The sequence below is a fragment of the Coenobita brevimanus genome, chromosome 65, assembly GCF_032717465.1.
Source record: "Coenobita brevimanus isolate Jiangsu-jjx chromosome 65, ASM3271746v2, whole genome shotgun sequence".
NCBI lineage: Eukaryota > Metazoa > Arthropoda > Malacostraca > Decapoda > Coenobitidae > Coenobita > Coenobita brevimanus.
This window is the reverse complement of record NC_137018.1, coordinates 9,567,337-9,579,289: the sequence shown is the minus strand read 5'-3', so window position 1 is coordinate 9,579,289 and position 11,953 is coordinate 9,567,337.

Genomic DNA, 11,953 nt, shown 5'->3' with positions numbered 1-11,953 from the left:
AGTGTAGGGCGCATCTAAGGGTAAAAAAACATTAGTATACATTTATCTACATTAACCCTGAAACCGCAGTCTGCAAACCAAGTGAGTAAGGTGGTAATCCCTGACTGGAGACGGTCCTGTGCTTCTTGCAGAGTGGGGGCTGAGCTAAGGAGGGTTAGGTCATCCGCATATACCAGAAGGGAGGTGCCTGGAGGACGGGGAAGTGTAGACAATAACATATTAAAAAGGAAAGGGCTCAAGACCGACCCCTGAGGTACCCCCCTACGAACCGGAAACGAAGATGATGTTATCCTCCCCAAGAGAAACTGAGAAGGTTCTACCAGATAGGAAGTTACGGATCCAAGTTAGAGTCGTCCCAACTATCCCCACTCTAGATAAGTTATAAAGGATCCCCTCGTGGGAAGCAGAGTCGAAGTCCCCAGCCAGGTCAATAAAAGGACCAACATGACTTCCTTATTTCTGTATGTAGTCTGGGTAGAATGTTCAAGGTGATGAAGGATATCCAGAGTGCTGCGTCCTGGCCGGAAGCTGCACTGCTCCTCCAGGAGAAGACCCTTTCTCTCTGCCCACCAGTGTAACCTGTTACCTACCACTCGTTCCATGAGTTTCCCAAGACATGAGAGAAGGGCTATTGGCCTGTAGCTACTAAGTGGGGTGAGGTCTTTTCCCGGCTTTGGAAAAGGGAGAATGACGGCATGCTTCCATGCCATGGGGAAGACGCCCAATTGCCAGCTAGAGTTAAGCAACTTTAGGAGATCATGTGCCACAGGAGGAAGATGGGTCAGGAATTCGTACAGTATAATGTCAGGCCCAGTAGCTTTGCGGGGTGGTAGAGCACGTATCGCAACTGATAACTCATGGGGAGTGATAGGAGATGACAGATCCGTGGGGGAGGGCTCTGCTTCAGCCACCTCAACCACATGCATGACCCGGGGCAAATCAGGGATGGGAGCAGGGATACTAAGAGTTAAGCTGTAATGGTGTGCGAGAGCGTCAGCCTTCCCGGTAGTAGTTAGTATATCTACACCATCTAGGGTTAGGGGATATGAGAAGGAGGATAACTTACCCTTCATAGCCTGCAAGAAATGCCAGGTGCGAGTGGAGAAGGTGGAGAATGATAGAGATGCCACAAAAGTCGCCCAAGCTTTCCGTTTTGCAGCCGTGACAGTACAAATGCATTCCACGTTTAATCGACGATATCGAACCCTGTTGCTCTCAGACAAGCAGGCCTGCCATGTGCGCCAAGCCCGGCGCTTTGCTAACACCACCCGGTGACACTCCTCGGTCCACCACGGGACACCACACCGTGGCGTCCGGCAGGAAGTGACCAACGAAAACGCATCCTTACCTGCTGCTACCAACCAATCCGAAAAAGCACCCGCAGTGATATTTAGGGGAAAGTGAAGTACCGGCGGAGAGTCCATCAAGGCCACGGAAAACTTTGTCCATCCACCATCCCACAGGCGCCATCGCGGGCTCACGGGAACCGAGTCGGAAACGGATACATTGGGGAAGCGGATTATTAGCGGGAGATGATCGCTACCCATAAAGGGTCCCACGGTAAACTCTGCCCCATGGAAGTAAGTATCCCCTATACACAGATCTAAAGCTGAACCCACTCCTGTGTGTGGATCATAACGGGTCTTGAGGCCCGCTGGGGAGAGAAGGGTGTACCTATCCGACTGCAGCAGATAAGAGAACAGGGAAGAACCTGAGGCACTGACAGATCTACAAGGAAGGTCAGGATTCCACAGAGAGTGACGGGCATTGAAGTCACCGAAGACCAGTGCTGGTGAAGGAAGCTGGTCAAAGTAATGTGTTAATTCGGCAACTGTAAGAGTGCAACAGGGGTTGTATAAAAGTAGCAAGGAAACCCGACGTCCCTGCAGCTCTACCTGTACACCCAAGGTCTCCAATACCCCATTATGACAAGTGGTGAGAGGAAATGGCCTGCATGGAATACCCTCTCTGACCAGTAAGGCCAACCCTCCCCCCTGTTGAGCCGGCCTACCCTGTCTAACGACAGTGTAACCCCTAAGATGAAAATGAAGAAGCGATTGTAGCCACGTTTGGCTTATCCCAATAACCGAGGGAAGAAGTTCATCCAAAAATATCTTGAATTCTTGGGTTTTTCTCAGTACAGAACGAGCGTTCCACACCACCATGGAAAAATGCATAAGAGTGGAGTTCTAAGAAGATGGCACGAGGGAGAATAGCCTGGGCATGAGTTGCTCACAGATGTCCTTGGGTGAGATTCCCTGAAGATAAGTGGAGATGGCATCGATGATGATCTGGAGAAGGGTAGCAAGATCCACAGAGGGGAGAGTTCGCGGCTGGCTACCGAGGGAGGGGGGTGATGAGGGAGGTCGCTGGGGTCTGGCTGGCGGGGTACGAGTTACGGGGGCACGCTGAGGGGCGTGTTCCTGTGGTTGACCTTGAGAGGGGAGTGGAGCCGGCATGATCTCATCCATCGGGGTCCTGTCCGCTGGGAGATGTTGTTGGGGACGACGACATTCAAGTCCGTGAGGGCGCCTCAACCTCGGAGGCGAGTGGATGACTGCTGAGTAGGACAATTTCTGGGCGGAAGTATCACCTCAGTGATTGGCGAGGGTTCTGAACCCCAGGTCCCGAAGTCTGTTGTTGCAGTTCCGTTATCTTGTTCTTCCAAGGTGGCAAACCGGTTCATAATGGGTATCCCCACTGAGGGACGATTTGGCCCCAGTTCTGAGGAAGAGGAACTACCGTGGGCAGAGCCACGCGAGGGGGCCCATAAGCCATCTCGGAGGGTATTTGTTGTAGGAGCTGGTGGCCACGACACTCTGTCAGAGATAGGACGATCCCGACGGTAGGTGGCAGGGAGGGCACGCAGGATCTTGTTTATGTCCGCCGTTGGTGTTGAAGATCCTGCCATCACGATCTACACTTAAGGCCATGCGATATATTGGACACACGTGCGAAACCGGCCTATGGGCACCACCACACATGTAGCAATGTGGGTCTAAAGAACAGGTGGTACCATCCTCCATCTGAAATTGGTGGTTACCACCACTCAAAGAGCAACGAAAGCCAGATTTACACGTGGCTGAGCCATGACCGAATGCATGGCATCAAAAACAATGACAGACGGGGAAAGTATTTGGACTTACACGGAAAGACACCCCACCGTAAACCACACGCGCTGGTAATGGGCCTGCAAACCGAAGTCGTAGCATCATGGAAACTTTAGGCTCACCTGGAGCAGGAAACCTGGCTGGGAGCCGAACCACCTCCACCAGACGACTCGTCTCCAGGGGTCGATCTTGATTGTGCTGTAAGATGTTGATTTCCGTGGTGAGGTCCGCCACCGAACAGTCGTGAGCAATAGGACCTATGGTACCGAAGGTGTAATTCCCTGTACCTACCTTCCATTCCCGTAACTGTCTACACTTCACCTTCCAGGGGCCAAGTTCATTTAGCTGTTCCATGGGGGGGTTTATCTTACATAAGTCCGTCTCCCGCAGCTGCACCTCCAAGGTCATACCATTGCCCTAGATGAATGTTTTATCAGCTCGGCGCCACTTTGCAAAGGGTGCAGCTACCAGACACTCAGTGATCTTGGGGGGAGCTGTAAAAACCCTGGACCCAGAAGCCTCCTAGATGTAAAAAACGGCAAAAGTATCCCCTTGGGGCTCAACTAACGATGCTGGAGGATGGTAAGCAGAGCCCCTAGTCGCTTTTACCTGGGTGGGATTACCACCAACCCCGGAAGGAGAAGAGTCACGGGTCCTCTTGATGCCGGTGGAGGATTCGTCCATATGTTGTGGTTGCGGCGTGCCCCTTCGATCCACAGGTGGTTCAGGCATTACTCTGGTGTCCGCTAGGAAACAGTAGATACACCAGACGTAGCAAATTGTCGCAGAAAACAGACTATGTATGCAAGGTAGAACCGCTTGCTGGTGCAGTGGTAACGCTCTCGCTTGCCAACTGGTGGACGGGAGTTCGCGCCTCGCTCAGGTTGCGAAAAGTTTCACTGACGAAGTGGGTGGTTACTGTCCCCCTGGAGCAAGGGGACGGGTGTGTGCGTGTGTGAAGGTCACAGCCTTGCCCTTAGATCGGACTATATGAGCTCTCAGCTCCCTTCCGGGAGGGTAAAAAGCTGACCATCACGACCATCAAGTGATCCTGACCGACCCGGTGAATTACCACAACAGACGTCCGCACGCAATGGTGGTCCTGACGAGAGTCACTAGGCAACATGGACATGGAGAAGCATCCTGTGCCCAGTGTAAACAGACTTGACGACGAGAAAGTATTCGGATATGATGGTCCTGAGGAGAAGCGGGAAACTAAACACCAAACAGCAACAACACAATGAGCAACTGACACTGCAACCTTCTGAGGTTCGACGTCATGACGATTCGCCGTCAAAACAAAAACAAAACAGCCTTTTATTTACATATTTATTTATATGGCAAGAATACTAGTTTTTTTTAATTATATGAGTTATAAGAGTGATTGTGGTTTATTATTTATATAATAAATGTAAACTGGGGCATCAAATGGTAGGTATTAACTGAAAAAATACGACAACTTTCACTTATGTGTGTGAAATATATATATATATATATATATATATATATATATATATATATATATATATATATATATATATATATATATATATATGGGGGGGGGCAATCAAAGCGGATAAACAAGGGTCCAACTCCGCAGAGATGAAATGGGAACATTTAATAATGGGGTGCTTTCAAAGCTAGTATTCCGCTAGATGGCTCCACTGTTGCAGTAAACACATTCCCCGCACTGTTTAAAAAGCATATTTTTCTTTGTTAAATATCTATACTGTTGTGTGAAAATGTGGATCATGGTAATGTCATATGCCGAAATATAAATAATACAAATAGAACACGTATATAAAACGTATCGTGAAGTGTTTACATTTATCATAAACGGAAATTAAAATATCACTGATGGCATGTGATGGCAACCCGTCCTTCCAGTGACCTTATATTATTTAATTTCTGCTACATTTAGTGCATATTTGGTTCTTAATACATTGTCTGTTCAGACTGTAAAGTACGCCTAGTGGGTATCTAGACTCATCCAGTTTCTATGTGGGCAGAAATTTAATGTTGAGTAAATACTGGCATTCAACATTTTGCTCGCTTCCTTCACGCATGCGCACCACAAGACAGTCCCGTGTTTAAGTTTTTTCACGAGGGATGTCAAGTTTCCATGAAAATTTTTATTTTGATGGCGGATTCACTCAGAGTAGAAACAACCTAAATTCATAACATTTGTCATTGGTTCATAAGTGACTATGTACTGTACAGGCAGTGTGTTTCACTGAGCGATATCTTTGTGTGATTGTCATTCCCACATCTTGCCTCTCTAGCTGTTAACTAAGCTATGCCCATTTCTCATGTCCCTGTACCCGACGTTGGTTACATTACTGTCGTAAATGGACACACCCACAAACACATATAGTTCAGTAATGTGAGTTCCTGACTGTTGAGCTGAGAGAGAGAGACCTTCCTCTGCAGCTTCCTTGCACCATGAGTGAGTCATATTCATATGTATCATTGTAGCTTTTTGTAAAGTGTTACAGTGAAGTTTTGTCTTTTTCTGTTGAGAACTAGTGGTTATTTTAATATTTATATTTCACCAAGTGCCTACCAAATAAATACCTTAAGGTCATCTTATCATCAATATCTCACACACATTGCCCCCTCTTGGCAAGTCCCTAATGGTATGGTCATGTGAGAACTGTCTCCAGGCCACCTGTCCACACACATATGTTTGTAAGATCTTCCACTGACTGAGTCAGTAGCTTGTGCACATACCAGTCCTCTTGACCTGGATGCAATCTCACTCGGGGTAGACATTTAAGAGGATGCAGTAGTATTTAATCGTCATGTGTTCTCACGTTTGCATATATATATATATATATATATATATATATATATATATATATATATATATATATATATAAAATCGTGAATACTGAACTTGACTCCGTGTGAATCTTGTGGATCACTTGGAGGCGATGCCTTGGCTTGTGTACCTTCCAGAGTCGTCTGTCCTCGGTGAGACCGGGCAAAGAATGACGCGCAAACGATCTTGGTTTTGGGACAGTTCCTCAGACCGGATGATTTTTGATGGTGAATGCCAGTATTTACTGAACATTAAATTTCTGCCCACATAGAGACTGGATGAGTCAAGATACCCGCTAGGCGTACTTTACACTCTGAACAAACTATGTATTAAGAATCTAACTTGCACTAAATGTAGCAGAAATTAAATAATATAGGACCACTGAAATGGCGGATTGCCATCACATGCCATCAGTGATATTTTAATTTCAGTTTATGATAAATATAAACAATTCATGATACGTTATATATACGTGTTCTGTTTGTATTATTTATATTTCGGCATATGACATTACCATGATTCACAATTTCACACAACAGTGTAAATATTTAACAAATAAAATTATGCTTTTTCAACAGCGCGGGAATGTGTTTACTGCTACAGTGGAGCCATCTGACGGAATACTAGGCTTTTCAGAAGCACCCCATTGGCACAGCCCCTTATCGTAAAACAAATTCTAAAATCGGTTTTGAAGTTTTGTAAACTTATGAAGGAATAACTAAAATTCCTACGAAAAACGGATGGAGGGCTTGGAGAAGAGATTCCGATCCTTTCCTAGACTCAAATCATCAAATGCGATCGTTCGGTATGGCCAATCAGACACTAGACACTGGATATTGTTATTTGAGATGAATATAGACTACAATTTTATCTTTTCAGAGTCATTTTAAAACATACCCAGGATGTTGTAGTACCAATAAAAATTAATGAGGACGGCTATGGGTGACTCCAGAACATAATTCAAGAGTCATCAACAGCTTCGAGGCAGACGTGTGCAACTTATCCTACACAATTGATTGAACATACAGTAGACCTTGATAGCTTCCCCACGAAAATTGATTACTATAGTTGTTATGCTGAGTGTTTTTAGGTCGACTTCTCGTCCTAAAAACACTAGCGACTGAGCGGGGTCCTCTTTCCGGACCGGAAGTAAAGCACCAACAAACAGGACATAAAAACCAGGCAGTATACCTTAACACATCTATTGCCTTAATTCTACACCGTTACAGTATAACACAGAGTGATATTTAAGATACAGGAGACAGGGACACAGAGTTAGACTGACACCACAAGATACAGTTACACTCAACACACGATATGATACATGTACACTAATGTCCCGAATTATATATGTGGATTCCCGTATTTCACTTAAAGGCAAAATATATATTGTACTCACTTGGAAACAAGGGGAATAAACAAGATTAAGAGCCCGTGGGGGAAATACTACTATAAATAAGACAGGGTGCGGATCGCGACACTTGACGCGGTCACTTAGTCGCGGCGGCACTTCACACAGGCTTTTGATTCTCCCGCGCACCCTAGTCTCCATTCACAGTCACTGAAAGTTCTTTTACTTGGGGCTCGTACAATTACTCTAAATTCTCTTACTGGGGGTTCAAGTAATTTTCTGTTCTGCCGGGTATGGAGTTCTTTTAGACTAATAGCAACTGTCACTGGTTTTACACTGGTCTTTACTCGGTCACTGTTACCCGTGTTTCCTGGGTGGGGTACACTCTGTCGTCGGGGCGTGAGGAGAGGGCCCTAGGGGGACTCTGCCTGCAAGGGGCAACACACTACCCGCAGGGGAGTCACTGCCCGGGTCCTGGTCGTCGGTGAGGTGCAGGGAGGCCCTCCTGTCTGGGGGCCTCGACCTGAGAGGAGGCCCTTGTCTTGGGGCTTCATTGGTGGGGTGCAGGGAGGCCCTCCTGTACGGGCGCCTCGACCTGAGAAGTGGTCCTCGCCTTGGGGCCTCGTTGGTGGGGTGCAGGGAGGCCCTCCTGTCTGGGGGCCTCGACCTGAGAGGTGGCCCTCGGGACTGGGGCCAAACAGCTGGAGGAGGCGGGCCTGTCGTCTACGGCTCCGCGGGGTGAGGGAGCCTGGGTTACCCTCGTCTGTAGTCTGCTGGTCACGCCTGGGGGTCCTGGGGTTGCGGTCGTCTGCTGGGAGAGGCGCCGACAGGGTTGGGCTGCGGCCTCGTCTCCGTCTGGTGTCTGTAAAGAACAGAGATTTCCTAGGCGTGAGAGGTAGGCCCAGTTTCGGGCCTTGCCACCACTCTGGCAACATCTCTGGGTCAACACTCCCGGATGGTGACGAAGGGTTCCCACAGGGGAACGAGGTAGGAAAAGGATTCACGGAGTCCGTGTCCTCTCCGATACGTAGGGAGGGAAGTACAGAGGCGACTCTCTCTCCTGGGTTTTCTACAGCCGTGGCTAAGGGTCCTCTCACCCTGGTGCACACCTCTGGCTGTTGTCTTGGGCCTCCTGCCCTTGGAGTGGCTAAGGGCCCCCTCGCCCTGGCGCACACTTCTGGCCATAGCCTCATGCCTCCTGCCCTTGGAGTGGCTAAGGGCACAGCCGCCCTGGTGCACACTTCTGGCCGTAGCCTTGGGCCTCTTGCCCTTGGAGTGGCTAAGGGCACAACCGTCCTGGTGCACACTTCTGGCCGTAGCCTTGGGCCTCTTGCCCTTGGAGTGGCTAAGGGCCCTGGTGCACACGTCTGGCCGTAGCCTTGGGCCTCCTGCCCTTGGAGTGGCTAAGGGCACAACCGCCCTGGTGCACACGTCTGGCGGTAGCCTTGGGCCTCCTGCCCTTGGAGTAGCTAAGGGCACAACCGCTCTGGTGCACACGTCTGGCCGTAGCCTTGGGCCTCCTGCCCTTGAGGTTGTAACAATGGCCTTCTCCAAGACGTTACTTGGGACTGAAACTTGTTCAGTCCCACCCCAATTCTGGCGATGGTTGTCCCGCCCGCAAGGTCGTTGGCGTTTTCTGGTCACCTGGTGTCGGGGTAGTTGCGGGGAAAAGGGACTCAAGACAGTAGTGTCCCGGTGACCCTCTTGACCTGGGTCACTAGCCCCACCGTTGTGTCCTCCTGGGGTGGTGGTGTGGTAGCGGCCTGGTGGTGGGGTGGGGGGTGGCGGGGTAGGTGGTCCGGCGGCGGGCATTTTAATAGTATTAATTAATCAATATTAAGTATATTTATAGAATGACGAGGAATCGTTCAGGATGGGAATTGTCCTGACGGGGAATCGTCCATGTTTTGAGGGCGATTTGTCCAAGAACCTTTGTCGTAGCTGACAGTGGTTTACCAAACATCATCCGGACCGGACTGCCTCTGTAACAACGCCAGTACTGATTGAATGAAATGTTTGTATATATATATATATATATATATATATATATATATATATATATATATATATATATATATATATACATATATACATACACACACACACACACACATATATATATATATATATATAGAGAGAGAGAGAGAGAGAGAGAGAGAGAGAGAGAGAGAGAGAGAGAGAGAGATTTGGGGGAGAGGGTAGCAACCCATGTTGTGAAAATGGGCAACCACAGCGATCCATGACTCCAGGTTGGTTTTCTTCTTTTACTTTTTCCCTACTGATAATATTTCCAGCTTATTGTTGCCTCATATTCATTTGAAATGTGAAATCGGTGGGCAGGCTTAAGTCACCGTTTTCATGCAGTCAGAGCTCTGTCTTATCACCAACTCTCTTCCTTTTATTCATCAATGACCTTCTAAGCTGTACATCTAACCCTATCCACTCTTACGCTGATGACTCCACCCTTCACCTTTCCATTCGGTTTCCGCAACGTCCATCTCAGCAGTTACTTCAACAAACAAGGGATGAGGCTATGGCACAACTAATGTCTGACTTGGCTCATATCTCTGACTGGGGTAAAAATAATATGTTTTTTTTTAATGCATCTAAGACTCAGTTTTTACACCTATCAACCCGACAGAATCTTCCACAGGTATTACCACTAATATTCAGCTTAATCCTGCATCATCCTTCAACATGCTTGAGGTTTTATTTACTCGGGACTTATCTTGGAAAGATCATATTACATCTCTTGTATAACCTGTTTCCAAGAGATTGGGTGTGCTAAGGCGACTCCATTCCTTCTTTACCCCTGCAAAATTGTTGACTCTATACAGGGGTTTTATCCGCCCCTGTGTGAAGTACAACTTTCATGTGTAGGGAGGCTCCCCACATTCAGTTCTTAATAGGGTGGAGTCAAAGGCTTTTCGTCTCATTAACTCTCCTTCTCTTACTGACTCCCTTCAACCTCTGTCTCTTCGTCGCACTGTTGCATCTTTATCTCTTTTCTATCGCTTCTTCAATGGTCACTGCTCCTCTGAACTGTCTGCATGCATTCCTCCACCTCTACGACGGACGCGTAGCACCCGTTTAGTAGCTAACTCTCATCCCTTTTCTGTCCAACTCTCTAATGCAAAAGTTAACCGTTACTCCCAGTCTTTCATTTAGGCAACAGGTCAACTCTGGAACTGTCTCCCTCTGTCTGTATTTCCTGCTTCCTATGATCTCCAGTCTTTCAAACATTGTGTCCAGGCATCTCGAAATGATCGGATCTTGAATTTGGCTCTCTCTTGTATTTTACTTTTCTCTTGGAAGGAACAATAATTGCGGGCTCGTGGCCTTTGGTTCCTTCTTCCTCGCATAAAAAAAAAAAAAGTCAACCATTCTCCTTCCGGGATAAAGGAAGTAGCTGAAGGACACTTCTATAACCAAGCAGAGCGTCCTTCTAATCATACTAGTGCCACCTCCTGAAGGTGTCCCTCTTCATCACCATAACCAGGTTAATAGCCTACACATAGTGATGAAACAAGAGAACGATAATATGAAGTGTTCATCATAAACTAAGTTGAATATATGATAGCCCCCAGTTTATGGTGAAATAATAGTCACCTAATTCTTTTTCCTAGCTTCGTGGTTATGCCTTCATTTATGTTTGTAATTGTCTTTTAAAAATGTACAAATAGATTTTGGCCTATGTATCCAGCCAGCATATACAAACTACTTACACACACACACACACACACACACACACACACACACACTTGAACCAGGTAGTCAGATAAAAGAACGAAAACGGAGCTTATGACGTCATGAGGATGCATGGCTACTACGTCACTGACTTCATCGATATCAAGGCTTCTCACAAAGCTTCGTCAGCCACCTAAAAAACTTCGTCTATGAGCCTCATTCTTGAAATGTATATCAAGCGCTTAAATGTTGAATGTTGAAGCAGAATATGAATGAAGAGTTGAATGTCGTATCACAAACACACACTTATGATGCTCCACACCAAATTGTCCAGCCAACGAGTAAAAGAACGTGACCGAAGCCAATGAAGAAATAGGAAGGTAAAGAGAAGGGACAGGATAGGGAAATGGTGTGAAAGAAGGATAGAGGAAGATTTATATAGAGGCTGAAAAGAGATAATGCAAGAAAGATACTGCAGAAAGGTTAAAAATGGCTTGCAGAGATATGGGAAAGGAAGGAAGGCTAGAGGGGGATGGAATGTTGTGGCTGAAACTGAGTCAGGTAAGGGGAGAGGTGAGCGAAGGGGTGACGGAAGGTTTGCGGAGGAAGGGGGTAAGGGGAGGGGGAGAAGAGGATGAGAGGTGCGGAGATGGGACAAAAGAGGAAAATGAGAGGTGTGAAGAGAGAGAGGGGAGGGTAGATGAGGAAGTGAGATATGGGGATGGGAGTGAGAGAAGGAAAGGAGAGGTGTGGAGAAAAGTAAAGGAGGGTAGAGGAGGAAGAGGAGTAGGAGAGGTGTGTGGAAGAGAATGGGGGGAAATAGGAGGAGAGGTGCGGGGAAGAGTGAGGGGAGGGAATGATAGGTGTGGGGAGGAGAGGTGCGGGGAAGAGTGAGGGGAGGGAATGATAGGTGTGGGGAGGAGAGAGGGAGAGGCTAAGTGGGGGACGGAATCGCATTCAGTAGGTCAGTCGTGGAGGAACAAC